This window comes from Lithobates pipiens, unplaced genomic scaffold, assembly GCF_037356315.1.
Source record: "Lithobates pipiens isolate NorthernLeopardFrog02 unplaced genomic scaffold, aLitPip1_a1.2 Scaffold_8, whole genome shotgun sequence".
Lineage (NCBI taxonomy): Eukaryota > Metazoa > Chordata > Amphibia > Anura > Ranidae > Lithobates > Lithobates pipiens.
Genome location: NW_027507903.1, coordinates 642,386,903 through 642,403,194, shown reverse-complemented (window position 1 = coordinate 642,403,194; position 16,292 = coordinate 642,386,903). Strand labels below are relative to the sequence as shown.

Sequence of the window (16,292 nt, the reverse complement as noted above, 5' to 3'; positions counted from 1 at the left end):
ACAAACTGGCAAACGGCAAGTCAATCAATGTTTCGGGCCCTCAAAGAGTGAAAGGAGGAGAGGCCAAATATGAAGCCGGCACCTGAAACTTCACAGCCAGGGCAGATCCCGTCTTCTGTCCTGGCAGATCCTCATGAGAAGAAAAGGCAGACCAAACTGCGTCCGCTCGGCAAGGCTGGATGTAGATGGTGGACGCCACCTGCTGACTGGATATGTGTAGCTCAGGCAAAACTCAGAATGGAATGGATGCACAATGGAAGGAAGCCGGGAAACGTTTCCATAAGAACATCGGGAACTTTTACTGAAGACGGGTGAGACCCCCTCACATCACTGTTCCTTCATAGCAGAATTCTTCTTAAAGTTGGGTCAAGATGAAGGAGAGGAGATGGCGAGAAGTGGGACGAGATCATCCAAAAACATAAAAAAAAATGCTGCGAAAATGTGAAACAAAAATGAATTGCGACCCTCGGGTTATATTCTCCTCAAAATAACAGGTTAGGGTCAGAGGTGACATCAATCACTGCCAACATTTCTATTCCTGAATTCACACCCTTACGTAACAGGAACTCGCGTGACCCCTCGCGCTTTTTTGCGTGTTTTTTACACTAACGTACGTTAACGCACATCGCCCCTAGGGGGGGTCTGTGCTAATGGAGAGGGGGTTTGTCCTGGTGGTGGGGGGTCTGTACTAATGGAGGGGGGTTTGTCCTGGTGGGGGGGTCTGTACTAATGGAGGGGGGTTTGTCCTGGTGGAGGGAGGTCTGTACTAATGGAGGGGGGTTTGTCCTGGTGGGGGGGTCTGTACTAATAGAGGGGGGTTTGTCCTGGTGGGGGGTCTGTACTAATGGAGGGGGTGGTTTGTCCTGGTGGGGGGGTCTGTACTAATAGAGGGGGGTTTGTCCTGGTGGGGGGGGTCTGTACTAATAGAGGGGGGTTTGTCCTGGTGGGGGGGGCTGTACTAATGGAGGGGGTGGTTTGTCCTGGTGGGGGGGTTTGTACTAATGGAGGGGGTAGTTTGTCCTGGTGGGGGGGTTTGTACTAATAGAGGGGGTGGTTTGTCCTGGTGGGGGGGTTTGTACTAATAGAGGGGGTGGTTTGTCCTGGTGGGGGGGTTTGTACTAATAGAGGGGTTTGTCCTGGTGGGGGGGTCTGTACTAATGGAGGGGGGTTTGTCCTGGTGGGGGGGTCTGTACTAATAGAGGGGGGTTTGTCCTGGTGGGGGGGTCTGTACTAATGGAGGGGGTGGTTTGTCCTGGTGGGGGGGTTTTTACTAATGGAGGGGGTGGTTTGTCCTGGTGGGGGGGTCTGTACTAATAGAGGGGGGTTTGTCCTGGTGGGGGGGTCTGTACTAATGAAAGGGGGTTTGTCCTGGTGGGGGGATCTGTACTAATGGAGGGGGTGGTTTGTCCTGGTGGGGGGGGTCTGTACTAATGGAGGGGGTGGTTTGTCCTGGTGGGGGGGGGTCTGTACTAATGGAAGGGGGTTTGACCTGGTGGGGGGGATCTGTACTAATGGAGGGGGTGGTTTGTCCTGGTGGGGGGGTCTGTACTAATGGAGGGGATGGTTTGTCCTGGGGGGGTCTGTACTAATGGAGGGGAGTGCTTTGTCCTGGGAGGGCCTATACTGATGGAGGTCTGTATTGAGGGGGAGTCTACACTGACGGAGGGGGTCTGTACTGAGGGGCGACTATCGTTGGTGAGGGGGTGACACCATGTTTTACCGCACCTGGTTACCCCAACCCTAGTGACACCACTGCAGCTCTTCTTTCCCCCCTCCCTCTCCTCCTCACGCCCGCTGCTGTACTAGTGAGCGGCACTTGCCAGCACAGCCACCCACTATGTTTCTTCCCCCACTTTCATATCAGCCAGGGAAGAAATAGAATAGAAAAAGGAGAAGAGAGGAGGATTGTGGGATATGTAGTCCTGAGGACTGTTAGCCCCCCATGCTCAGCTGTATGTAGATGTTGCTTCTCTGCCTTTTGGCTAAGATCAAGTGTAGTATCTGTTCTTATTAGTCTCCAAAGGAGGTGCTGTGTTACCCCCGAGTGTGGGGAGGACACATGCAAATCGAATGGTGTTATTGGACCTGGAAGGGCGGTTCGGCAGTGCTGGTGTCTGGGCATCCATGCTGGTGCCACCGGGGCCGAGTCTGAGCCGTCTGGTAAAGGTGCTCCTGATGGGGATGGGTGCTGCATGTGGTCTGACCCCAGAGGGTCGGGTCCCTGGCCTTCTGGCCTAGATTGGAGTAGCTATAGCTCCGGACAGTTTTTTTTGCGAGAGTACACCGGGTCCTCTTCTGCATGCAGGGGAGGAGCGCTTAGTATCTCTGAATGTAATTAGGTAGGAGTGATAGGAGCGGGGGTTGAGCTTGCTGAGGGTCGGGGCTCTCTGGTTTTGGCCAGATGGACCAAGTTTTAAGTACCCTTGATCCCTGTCTGGAGCCTAACGCCCCGAGGGATTCAGGGCAAGGCCCTCTGATTTCAGAGGCCGACCAGTGTAAGTACCCTTGTTTCCGTTTGGAGCCCAACGCCCCGGGGGGATTCAGAGCAAGGCCCTCTGATTTCAGAGACCAACCAGCAAGGGCGGACTGACAACTCATGGGGCCCCAGGGCAATAGGAGATTATGGGGCCCTCGGGCAATAGGAGATTATGGGGCCCCCGGGCAATAGGAGATTATGGGGCCCCCGGGCAATAGGAAATTATGGGGCCCCCGGGCAATAGGAGATTATGGGGCCCCCGGGCAATAGGAGATTATGGGGCCCCTGAGCAATAGGAGATTATGGGGCCCCCGGGCAATAGAAGATTATGGGGCCTCCAGGCAATAGATTATGGGGCCACACAGTATACACACACACACATACAGTATACACACACAAGACACACAATATATACACACAGTATACACACACACACATACAGTATACACACACACACACAGTATACACACACAGAATACACATATACACAAAGGTACTGGAGAGGCAGGGCAGCTATAATCTTGGGATTTTTTTTTTTAAAACACAGATTTTGACATGCTGTCCCTGGTTTTTATTGAGGCTGGCAAACCTGATGGGGCCCCCTAGTGGCATGGGGCCCTCGGGCAGTTCCCGAGTGCCCGAATGGTCAGTCCGCCCCTGCCGACCAGTGTAAGTACCCTGGTTTACGTTTGGAGCCTAACGCCCCGGGGGATTCAGAGCAAGGCCCTCTGATTTCAGAGACTGACCAGCAGGGGCAGACTGACAACTCATGGGGCCCCAGGGCAATAGGAGATTATGGGGCCCCCGAGCAATAGGAGATTATGGGGCCCCCGGGCAATAGGAGATTATGGGGCCCCCGGGCAATAGAAGATTATGGGGCTTCCAGGCAATAGATTATGGGGCCACACAGAATACACACACACACATACAGTATACACACACAATACACACACACAGTATACACACACAGAATACACATATACATAAAGGTACTGGAGAGGCGGGGCAGCTATAATCTTGGGATTTTTTTTTTAAAAACACAGATTTTTACATACTGTCCCTGGTTTTATTGAGGCTGGCAACCCTGATGGGGCCCCTTAGTGGCATGGGGCCCTCAGACAGTGCCCGCGTGCCCGAATGGTCAGTCCGCCCCTTCCCGACCAGTGTAAGTACCCTGGTTTCCGTTTGGAGCCTAACGCCCCGGGGGATTCAGAGCAAGGCCCTCTGATTTCAGAGGGCTTGTGTACCCGTTGCACTTTTTTTGTGTTTCACTCTTTATGTGTGTGCGCATTTTTTTGGCACCGGGTGAAGTTTTTTGACTGTGTTTCACACGCCTTTAAAAAAAAAAAAATTATTTATCTCTGTACTGTGAAATTACTGGTTGGAAGTTATAACCTCAAATTTCAGTAATTTGTCCGTTAAGCCGCCTGCTTGAGTACAGATATTTTTTTTTTTAAATATAGAAACTTGCTTTTAAAACAATACATAATAATTATTTGTATATTACTTATGGTAATTTTAACCCCTTGCCACCCAGGCCAATTCTGACACTTCATGTAAAACTCAAATTTTTTTTGCTCAGAACCCACAAACGAAATGTTAGGTGTGACCTCAACAAGTCACCTATTTGTCAGGTTATGTTACCGTTTCCCAATTGTTAGTTAGAGTTCTTATCCAAGCAAAGAGACACGGAGATATTCAGTATTTCTGCTCAGAAGTCCGTCGTTAACTCTGACTGTCTCTGACTGGCTGTGGCTCTGAGGCTTCTTTATTACATCTTTTATAGACAGAAAAGAGCAAACATCAGCAAATGTAAAAAAAACAACATTTTCAAAGTAAAGACAATTCTCCGGGTGTTATCAGCTGATAAGACAATCTTCTGGGCGTAGACTGCTTTTTAGGGCTGATGCGGCCTCTTCTTGATGAGTACGTGACAATAGATGACGAATCCTTATTTTACAGAGAAGGATAGAAAAATACATGTATTTAGTATGACATACGGTCAACTATTTTGTTTTGACACCCCTTAATCCTTACATTTCCCCCTTTGACATCACCCCTCCCTCTTGCCCTGGGTCCACCTGAACAAGTTCTAGTCAGCCTATATCCAGAGTACTCTCCCTGACCGCGAGTTGTCAGAGGGGTATACACCCATCCCCCTGGACAGTACCAACATCTAAAATTCAGGAAGAGTGGCTTTTCTGACAGATGGGTGATGTCAAGGATCTAAATCTACCTATCTTCACAAAAGTTCCATCTTTTCCGCATCATTTACCTTGGCTTTCTTGCAAAAGCACATGAGCAGTTTAAAGCATACATAAAAGAAAAATACGAATAAGAGCACCACTATAATCGTCATTGCTGCCTTCTTAACCCAAGAGAATAACCCTGAGAAACTAAAAGTTCCACCAAACGGATCCCAGTCGCGACCAATATTTCGGGCCTTCTCTTGTAAATTCTTTACTTCCGTACGGTGTTGTGCAATGATGTCATAATAGTCAGGTACCTCAATGCTGGTGTTATGTATCCAAGTACAGCACTCATAGTCCTCAGTAGTTTCACAGAGTCCTGTCAGTGCTGCACTCATACTTTCAATTGCTAATTCATGTAATTCTAATTGTTGTCTGATGGCTCTGGTCTCCAGATTTAACTTAGTAATGTCATCAGAGTTTTTCTCCAAAACATCATTAATAATTCCTGTATAGTTATTTAGTCTTTCATTAAGTCTATACCCCATCCTGTCCAGGACGGGAACCAAGCCCATGCCATGTCCTTCTTCAGGAATATTTCTCTTTTACTACGATACCTGAGGGGATATCTAGGATGCATGCTAGCTTCTAATAGGTGATCACCTCGTTCATCACCTACTACTCCCATTACTGGTACTAAACTTGCGAGGTAGCACCATCCCTGAGCTCTTCTAGGTATCCAAGTATAACATTTATCCTCACAACAGATGTATATATTATTTCCCAGAGCTACTGATCTTGAACTGATACCATTTCTATAACGAGAGGTGTATCCATAGAGGGATAAGTTGGATACTAACCACCTAACATTATTATCCACAATGTTAGTGAGGAAGTCAGATAATGTCTGGTGTGTGCTGGAATTACTGGGATAGAAGCTTCCATTTAATACGACAATGGACAAATTAAACTTGCTGTCTTGGCATTCTCCATTTCCTCCCGTTGTGTTCCCTAAGTTGAAACACCAATCAGGGGAAAAGGCGAGACCATTTGACTTAAACATTACTGTCTCATTGGTATTTGTTCTAATTATGTTAATGCTACTGTTAGCAAGATCAGTATAGTTTATAGGAACTGCCATCAGTGGTATACTTGCTGTGCTGGGGTGTAATTTGCTACAAATCCAACATTTCTCATATCCTGACTTCTGGGCATAAGCATATTTAAACTTCAGTAATAACATTTTTTTAGAAAATCCTTCATCCTTGTGTATTTTATTCTGTGAGGTAACCAAACTATTAGCCAGAATTACTGAAACAATAAAAAGATACATGTTGTCATTTGCCAACTGGCTCCTTTTTACAATGAGAAGCGTGGATCCAGGTAGGTTTCCCTTCCAATTTCACTGAGGTTGCTGTAATCAATAGCACCTGGAAAGGACCTTCAAACCTTGGTTCCAGTGTCTTTCTGGTATGTTTCTTTACATACACATAGTCTCCTGGTTGTAGATCGTGTGTACCTGTGACAGAATTAGGGTCTGGAAGAGAAGAATACACACTCTTGTGGATTTTAGTCAGACGCTGTTGCAACTGTATTACATACGTAGTTAAACTATCACATTGTAATTGCATACTTTGAGGAAAATATAAACCTAATCTAGGTGCACTTCCAAACAGTATTTCATATGGGGATAACCCAGTTTTTCCTGTTGGGGTGTACCTAATAGAGAACAAAGCTAAAGCTAGGCACTCAGGCCATGGTTTATTTAACTCTTGCATAGCTTTTTGTATTTTCAGCTTGATTGTACCATTTACTCTTTCTACTGATCCTGAACTCTGTGGGTGGTAAGGAGTATGAAAACTTTGTTGAACCCCTAACATTGCCATCACATTTTGCATTATTTCTCCCGTGAAATGTGTCCCCCTATCTGATTCTATTGTTTCTGGGAGACCAAACCTAGGTATCAGCTCAGTAATCAGTTTCTTGGCGGTGGCTTTTGCCGTAGCTGATTTCACAGGATAACTTTCGGCCAGCCTGAAAAATAGGCAGATGCACACGAGAACAAATTCAAAGGGGCCGCTCTTAGGCATTTGTATGTAGTCAATCTGCAGTCTCTGAAAGGGATATTGGGCCCGGACCTGATGTTTACGTGGGGTTTTCACTCTCTGTCCTGGGTTATTAATCAGACAGATTTGGCATGCAGCACAGTAGTTCCTTGCAGTACTACTGAATCCAGGGGCTAGCCATCCTTGGCTTACAATCCTATACATAGAATTGGAGCTGACATGAGTGGGTAAGTGAACAGCCGCTGCCATTGCTGGGTATAGAGAAGCGGGTAGACATATTTTGTCTCCTTCTCTCCATACATTGTCAAGGCCTGGTGCAGCTCCCTCCTTAACCCAACGGTCCTTCTCAATAGCCCCTGCTTGTTCCTGTAGTTCCATTAGCTGCTGCCATGTGGTTTCGGGCATACTCACCTGCACCGTGGCTAAGGTCTCAGGGCTTACTTCCCCTAGAGCTGCCTTCTTTGCAGTTAAATCTGCAAATGCGTTTCCTTTTGCCTCAGTTGTTTTTGCGCTCGTGTGTGCCGCTATCTTCATGATGGCTACTCTTATAACCTTTTGAAGATTGTTCAGGACTCTTTTGATTCCTTCACCATGTTTAACAGGTGTGCCTGCTGCTGTAAGGTAACCTCTAGCTTTCCATATGTGGCCATAATCATGTGCAACACCGTAGGCGTATGCGGAATCAGTGTAAATGTTCCCTTCTTGTCCCTCCAAGTGTTCTAGGGCTTTCTCTAGAGCGGTTAGTTCCGCTTCTTGTGCCGACATGTGTGCTGGTAGTGACTTTGCCTCAATTACCTGTGTGTCCGTTACCACAGCATAACCTGTGTGATATTTACCTTTGTCATCGGCAAATCTACTACCATCTATGTACAGTGTGTGTTCTGCATTTGCAATGGGTATGTCTGTGACATGTGGGAACCCCGTGGTTTCTTGTTCCATAAGTTGGAAACAATCGTGTTCATCAGATGTTATGTCATGAAATGAAAGTGTGTCAGAATCCTGAGTATCTTGTGCTGTGTCTACACCATTATCATCATTACTCCCCCCTGTCAAATCTGTCTGTAATGGTAAAAGCTGTGCTAAGTTAAAAGAAGTGCATCGCTGAAAGGTAACATTGGGGGGTAGGAGCAAAGTGCATTGTAGACGCAGCTGCCTTGCCATTGATATGTGTTTTGGTTGGACCTGTGATAAGATGGCGTGTATGTCATGTGTGGTATGTACCACTACAGGATTGTCTAAGACAATTTCTGAGGATTTGTCAATGATAATTGACACTGCTGCAACTGCTCGTACACAGGACGGTGATCCTCTAGAGACAGGATCGAGAGCCGCCGAGAAGTATGCTACCGGCCTTTGTTTGATGTGTTGTTGTGTCAACACCCCTGTTGCGTGTCCCGTGATTTCAGCAATGTACAAATGAAATGTTTTGGTATAATCAGGGATCCCGATCGCAGGTGCCGAAATTAGTAACCTTTTTAAGGTGCTAAAAGATTCATGACCTGCTTCTGTGAGTACATAGGGTACTATTTTCAAGCAATCATATAATGGCTGCATCAGAGAACTGGCATGTGGTATCCATTGTCTACAATATGACACCATTCCCAGAAACATACGAAGTTGCTTAAAATTGCGTGGGATATTCATTTGTCTTATGGCCTGGACTCGGTCTTCAGTGAGATGTCGAGTACCCTGGGATATACAGTGGCCCAAAAAGACAACCTTTTTCTGACATACCTGTAACTTAGTTCTATTCACCTTGCACCCTTTTTCAGCCAGGAATTGTAACAATGATAGAGTGGCTTTTAAACAAGTATCGTTATCCGGACAACATAACAATAGGTCATCTACATATTGCAACAATACACAAGTGTCAGGCGGTAGCCATTCTCCCTATTTTTACCTTTTAAGGTTTAGTCAGTGGGGCATCAGTCAGGAGTCCGTCATAACCACTTATGGGTATGGTGTCACGGGACGTCATGTGTGGAGGGACTACTGAATCAGACAACAGACTGCGTGACGCTCCTGTGTCAACCAAACAAGGAATATGTTTACCTTCCACCTTCATCAACATGTGGAGCATTTTGTTCTCTGATTCAGCTAGGACTGGGGCAAGTCATGCGGTCGGATCGTCCCTATCATTGGTACGCCCCTGTCTGTAGTCCCTCGTGTCTCTGTCCGTGTTTCCTTCCTGTTCGTCTTTTATCCTTTTCCTACAGTCTCTTTTTATATGTCCCACCTTGTTGCAGTAATAACAGGTAAGAGGTTTACGGGAGGAATTCCCTCCTTCATTGACCCGGGCAACAGTGTTAACTCCCGGTGTCCTTCTGGGTTTAGTTTCTGCTAAATCAGCCTCTATGCCTTGTGCTTTCTGCAACAATGTTCCTCTGTCCCGTATGGCTCTCCATTCGGGAGTACATGCCTTCAGTTTGTCACCTATTTGGGGTACTAGTCCTTCCATAAACTGTCGATTGAAAGCCCTAATGGTGACGGGTAAGGCTAAATCTAGACCTTCGTCAGCCATCATGCTTTCCATGTTGAGGTAAAATTCTGTAACAGTCTGACCTGGGGCCTGTTTTATGGGCGCTGTCGAACCCCTTTCCTGCTGTTTCCCTTGGCAAAATTCTCGTAACTGAGCAATAAACAGGGGTCTAGAGTCTATATGACGAGGGTGTACTCCTGGCGGATCTGCCGCTGGATCCCCATTCGGTCTAAGTGGGGTAAGTTTAGTCATGAATTGATTAAACATTGTCAGTGTCATTTTATGTCTACATATATCTTCCCCATCTTGCCAAGTTGCTTCATGTGTGTCTAGTAATTGTGTCACGAATCTACAGAATGCGGCAGGTTTTGCTACGGGATCAGGAGCATTCTGTATTAATGCCATAAGAGTGTCAGCCGACCAAGGTGTCCATGTCCTCAGAACGACTTGTCGGGTCACTGTAGGTGGCTGTCCTGCTTGACCCGCATTTGGATTATTTACTTGTATTACCCTAGTCCGACTATGGACTGGAGCTACGGGCTCTGGTCTTTGAGCGCCGCAATGTACACATTCCTGTGCCCAGTCTGGGTTCTGGGTACCGCATACTCGGCATACCCATCCTCTTCCTCTTAAGGAAGGATAAAGTTTTGGTCTTTCGCTACCTGGTGTGGTAGTGTTATAAGGAGGTGGAGTATCTCCCGTATTAACCCTATCGCCGGGAGCAGAAGGAAGACTTTTGTGTCGGACCTTCATATCCCATCCACCCTTTTCCTGACAATACTCCCATCCCTCCTCTTCAGCCCTGTTGGAAACCTTAATTAAACATTGTATTTGTGATACCCATCCGTTCTGCAATATCTCTCCCTGTCTGTCTTTCTTTATTTCTTCCCAACCTTCTACACTTAATCCATTTTCTCCATCCATCCCCAATTTCTTGAGAATCCTATTTGTGCCCTGTGCCTTATCCTTCCCATACAACATTGTAATTATGTCTTTAACAGCATAACATTTCTGAGATTCCTCCTGGGGTTTACCATGTGTCTGGCCCATTTTGACAGTCCTGCCTAGGTGGCGTTTGGATCACTTACTAAGTGTCTCGTTGCCTTCTCCTCCTAGGGTGCCAAAATATTAAAAACCTCTCCTGGATGAGATTTCTGAAATCGAATTACCTTATATGCTAGCCAACTGACAAATATTATGACCAGACTGACGGCTACAACATATACAAGCATTCCCTTTTGGTGGCCAAACACATATGACTAGGTCTCCGGGACTTGTGGAGACCTTATTTCCTTCCCATTACCATGGAATCTCTCAGCATTCGTTTCTTATTCCTGCTTTAGCGAGGCAGTCAGGACTTATACTTTCAACCCGTTTTTAGGCTCATGAATCAAAAAGCGTATATCAAACTTAAGTGTCGGACCCCCAAAGTACTCTTTTATCAAATAATATATTTATTTATATTCAAAAAGTGCATTACACGTCATGCATTACTACAACATAGTAGAACAGTCAGAACAGAGAAGAGAGGGCTGCAGGGACCACCCAACCAGTGGCCCGTTCCAGTAGGCCCCCCAGGGCCGGCAACCGCCAGCCCCGGGGGGGCCCCCCGCGAACAATCGGGCCGACCCTGTTAATCAACAAGTGGTGTTGCCCACCTTAGGGTCCCAAAGTACTCTTACGAGTTAAGGGCGCATTCCGTTACCCATTGGGATGATATATGTTTCAATTCACACCATACAAACAGGGCTTATCTCATTCACAACAGACAGATGACAAGTAGACAGACAAGAAACAACGGTAACATAAGCCAAAATATTAAGTTCAAGACCCGCTTACTACAGAGGTTGGTGTTTACCTGAAGAACAATTCAGACAGATCAGGTGGGCACAAATCTAAGAAGCACAGAGTTTATAAGAAAATAAAGCTTTTCTTACCTGCGCAGGATTTGTCTGTGGTTCTTTGATGTGCCCGGCCTTTTTGTTCCGTCCTTATGTTCGTTCGCCTCTTGTAGTTTCTTCAGCGAGTCCCTATTCGCGGCGCCAGAAATGTTAGGTGTGACCTCAACAAGTCACCTATTTGTCAGGTTATGTTACCGTTTCCCAATTGTTAGTTAGAGTTCTTATCTAAGCAAAGAGACACAGAGGTATTCAGTATTTCTGCTCAGAAGTCCGTCGTTAACTCTGACTGTCTCTGACTGGCTGTGGCTCTGAGGCTTCTTTATTACATCTTTTATAGACAGAAAAGAGCAAACATCAGCAAATGTAAAAAAAAAAACATTTTCAAAGTAAAGACAATTCTCCGGGTGTTATCAGCTGATAAGACAATCTTCTGGGCGTAGACTGCTTTTTAGGGCTGATGCGGCCTCTTCTTGATGAGTACGTGACAATAGATGACGAATCCTTATTTTACAAAGAAGGATAGAAAAATACATGTATTTAGTATGACATACGGTCAACTATTTTGTTTTGACACCCCTTAATCCTTACAATATATATATATATATTTTTTTTTTAAGCAGACACCCTAGATCAGTGATGGTGAACCTTGGCACTCCAGATGTTTTGGAACTACATTTCCCATGATGCTCAAATACACTGCAGAGTGCCAGAGCATCATGGGAATTGTAGTTCCAAAACATCTGGGGTGCCAAGGTTCACCATCACTGCCCTAGAGAATAAAATGGTGGTCACTGCAACTGTTTATGTTACATGGTATTCGCGCAGCAATTTTTCGAACGTGGTTTTTTTTTTTGGGAAAAAAACTTTCACAAATATAAAAAAAAAAAAAAAAAAACCCACTAAAGTTAGCCCGAGTTTTTTGTATATAGCAGACACCCTAGAGAATAAAATGGTGGTCGTTGCAACTTTTTATGTTACATGTTATTCGCGCAGCAATTTCTTTTTTTTTGGAAAAAAAACTTTCATGAATATAAAAAAAAATACAAAAAAAAAAAACCCCACTAAAGTTAGCCCAAGTTTTTTATATAATGTGAAAGATGATAGTACGCCGAATAATTAGATACCTAACATGTCACACTTCAAAATTGCACAAACTTGTGGAATGGCGCCAAACTTCAGTACTTAAAAATCTGCATATTTTTTTTTTTTTTTTTACAGGTTACATGTTAAAAGTTACAGAAGAGGTCTAGTGGTAGAACTATCGCTCTCGCTCTACCGATCACGGGGTACATAACCTGCATGTATCTGACTCTGATACTAGCCAGTGCCTCACCAGACACTCACCTCACCGCAGGTTCCTGATTTATATAGCTCTGACATATACCGCAGTGCTGTACAGAGATCACTTAGCCAGTCACATCAGTCTCTTTACCAGAGGAGCTTACACTCTAATGTCCCTTCCCCCACAGTCACACACTATTATTATTATTATACATGTATATAGCTCTGACATATACCGCAGTGCTGTACAGAGAACACAGTCACATCAGTCTTGTTCCTGGTCATGCAGTGAGTGTACTGAGCACTGGGTGGCGCTGTATAATCACACACATACAGAGTACAGAGCTGGGTAGGGGATCTCAGGTGAACTCCTCAGTAGATGGGTTGCAGGGAGGACATGGATCTGAAGTAGAAGGATGCAAAGATCATCAGAATAGAAGGACTTTCAGACTCCGGCACAACATCCTGGAAGCAGCGGCCTCTCGGCCCTCCTCCCCAGACACTCAGCACAGTACAGCCAATCAGATCTTCGCTCCCTGGACACTATCTCCAAACCTGAGATTAAGGAGAGCCATGAACCGATCTGCTCATCCCCATCCATGAACCGATCTGCTCATCCCCATCCATGAACCTTATCTGCTCATCCCCATCCATGAACCGATCTGCTCATCCCCATCCATGAACTGATCTGCTCACCCCCATCCATGAACCGATCTGCTCATCCCCATCCATGAACCGATCTGCTCATCCCCATCCATGAACCTTATCTGCTCATCCCCATCCATGAACCGATCTGCTCATCCCCATCCATGAACCGATCTGCTCATCCCCATCCATGAACTGATCTGCTCACCCCCATCCATGAACCGATCTGCTCACCCCCATCCATAAACCAACCGATCTGCTCATCCCCATCCATGAACCGATCTGCTCACCCCCATCCATGAACCTTATCTGCTCATCCCCATCCATGAACCGATCTGCTCATCCCCATCCATGAACCTTATCTGCTCATCCCCATCCATGAACCGATCTGCTCATCCCCATCCATGAACCGATCTGCTCATCCCCATCCATGAACTGATCTGCTCACCCCCATCCATGAACCGATCTGCTCACCCCCATCCATAAACCAACCGATCTGCTCATCCCCATCCATGAACCGATCTGCTCATCCCCATCCATGAACCGATCTACTCACCCCCATCCATGAACCGATCTGCTCATCCCCATCCAGGAACCGATCTGCTCACCCCCATCCATGAACCGATCTGCTCATCCCCATCCAGGAACCGATCTGCTCATCCCCATCCAGGAACCGATCTGCTCATCCCCATCAATGAACCGATCTGCTCATCCCCATCCATGAACCGATCTGCTCACCCCCATCCATGAACCGATCTGCTCATCCCCATCCATGAACTGATCTGCTCATCCCCATCCAGGAACCGATCTGCTCACCCCCATCCATGAACCGATCTGCTCATCCCCATCCATGAACCGATCTGCTCACCCCCATCCATGAACCGATCTGCTCACCCCCATCCATGAACCGATCTGCTCACCCCCATCTATGAACCGATCTGCTCATCCCCATCCATGAACCGATCTGCTCATCCCCATCCATGAACCAATCTGCTCATCCCCATCCATGAACCGATCTGCTCACCCCCATCCATGAACCGATCTGGTCATCCCCCTCCATGAACCGATCTGCTCACCCCCATCCATGAACCGATCTGCTCACCCCCATCCAGGAACCGATCTGCTCATCCCCATCCAGGAACCAATCTGCTCATCCCCATCCATGAACCGATCTGCTCATCCCCATCCATGAACTGATCTGCTCACCCCCATCCATGAACCGATCTGCTCATCCCCATCCATGAACCGATCTGCTCATCCCCATCCATGAACCGATCTGCTCACCCCCATCCATGAACCGATCTGCTCATCCCCATCCATGAACCGATCTGCTCATCCCCATCCAGGAACCAATCTGCTCATCCCCATCCATGAACCGATCTGCTCACCCCCATCCATAAACCAACCGATCTGCTCATCCCCATCCATGAACCGATCTGCTCATCCCCATCCATGAACCGATCTGCTCATCCCCATCCATGAACCGATCTGCTCACCCCCATCCATGAACCGATCTGCTCATCCCCATCCATGAACCGATCTGCTCATCCCCATCCAGGAACCGATCTGCTCATCCCCATCCATGAACCGATCTGCTCACCCCCATCCATGAACCGATCTGCTCACCCCCATCCATGAACCGATCTGCTCATCCCCATCCATGAACCGATCTGCTCATCCCCATCCAGGAACCGATCTGCTCACCCCCATCCATGAACCGATCTGCTCACCCCCATCCATGAACCGATCTGCTCATCCCCATCCATGAACCGATCTGCTCATCCCCATCCATGAACCGATCTGCTCATCCCCATCCATGAACCGATCTGCTCACCCCCATCCATGAACCGATCTGCTCATCCCCATCCATGAACCGATCTGCTCATCCCCATCCATGAACCGATCTGCTCACCCCCATCCAGGAACCGATCTGCTCATCCCCATCCATGAACCGATCTGCTCATCCCCATCCAGGAACCGATCTGCTCACACCCATCCATGAACCGATCTGCTCATCCCCATCCAGGAACCAATCTGCTCATCCCCATCCATGAACCAATCTGCTCATCCCCATCCATGATCCGATCTGCTCACCCCCATCCATTAACCAACCGATCTGCTCATCCCCATCCATGAACCAATCTGCTCATCCCCATCCATGAACCGATCTGCTCACCCCCATCCATGAACCGATCTGCTCATCCCCATCCATGAACCGATTTGCTCACCCCATCCATAAACCAACCGATCTGCTCATCCCCATCCATAAACCAACCGATCTGCTCACCCCCAACCATGAACCGATCTGCTCATCCCCATCCATGAACCGATCTGCTCATCCCCATCCATGAACCGATCTGCTCATCCCCATCCATGAACCGATCTGCTCATCCCCATCCATGAACCGATCTGCTCACCCCCATCCATGAACCGATCTGCTCATCCCCATCCATGAACCGATCTGCTCATCCCCATCCATGAACCGATCTGCTCACCCCCATCCATGAACCGATCTGCTCATCCCCATCCAGGAACCGATCTGCTCATCCCCATCCATGAACCAATCTGCTCATCCCCCTCCATGAACCGATCTGCTCACCCCCATCCATGAACCGATCTGCTCATCCCCATCCATGAACTGATCTGCTCAGCCCCATCCATTAACCAACCGATCTGCTCATCCCCATCCATGAACCGATCTGCTCATCCCCATCCATGAACCGATCTGCTCATCCCCATCCATGAACCGATCTGCTCATCCCCATCCATGAACCGATCTGCTCATCCCCATCCATGAACCGATCTGCTCACCCCCATCCATGAACCGATCTGCTCATCCCCATCCATGAACCGATCTGCTCATCCCCATCCATGAACCGATCTGCTCACCCCCATCCATGAACCGATCTGGTCATCCCCATCCATGAACCGATCTGCTCACCCCCATCCAGGAACCGATCTGCTCATCCCCATCCATGAACCGATCTGCTCATCCCCATCCAGGAACCGATCTGCTCACACCCATCCATGAACCGATCTGCTCATCCCCATCCAGGAACCAATCTGCTCATCCCCATCCATGAACCAATCTGCTCATCCCCATCCATGATCCGATCTGCTCACCCCCATCCATTAACCAACCGATCTGCTCATCCCCATCCATGAACCAATCTGCTCATCCCCATCCATGAACCGATCTGCTCACCCCCATCCATGAACCGATCTGCTCATCCCCATCCATGAACCGATTTGCTC

General features: G+C 47.4%; 1 pseudogene; it reads left to right on the top strand.

Moving 5' to 3' along the window:
• The first annotated feature begins 1,962 nt into the window (after positions 1 to 1,962).
• LOC143964614 (U2 spliceosomal RNA) lies at positions 1,963 to 2,043 on the top strand (annotated as a pseudogene).
• Positions 2,044 to 16,292: the final 14,249 nt, after the last annotated feature.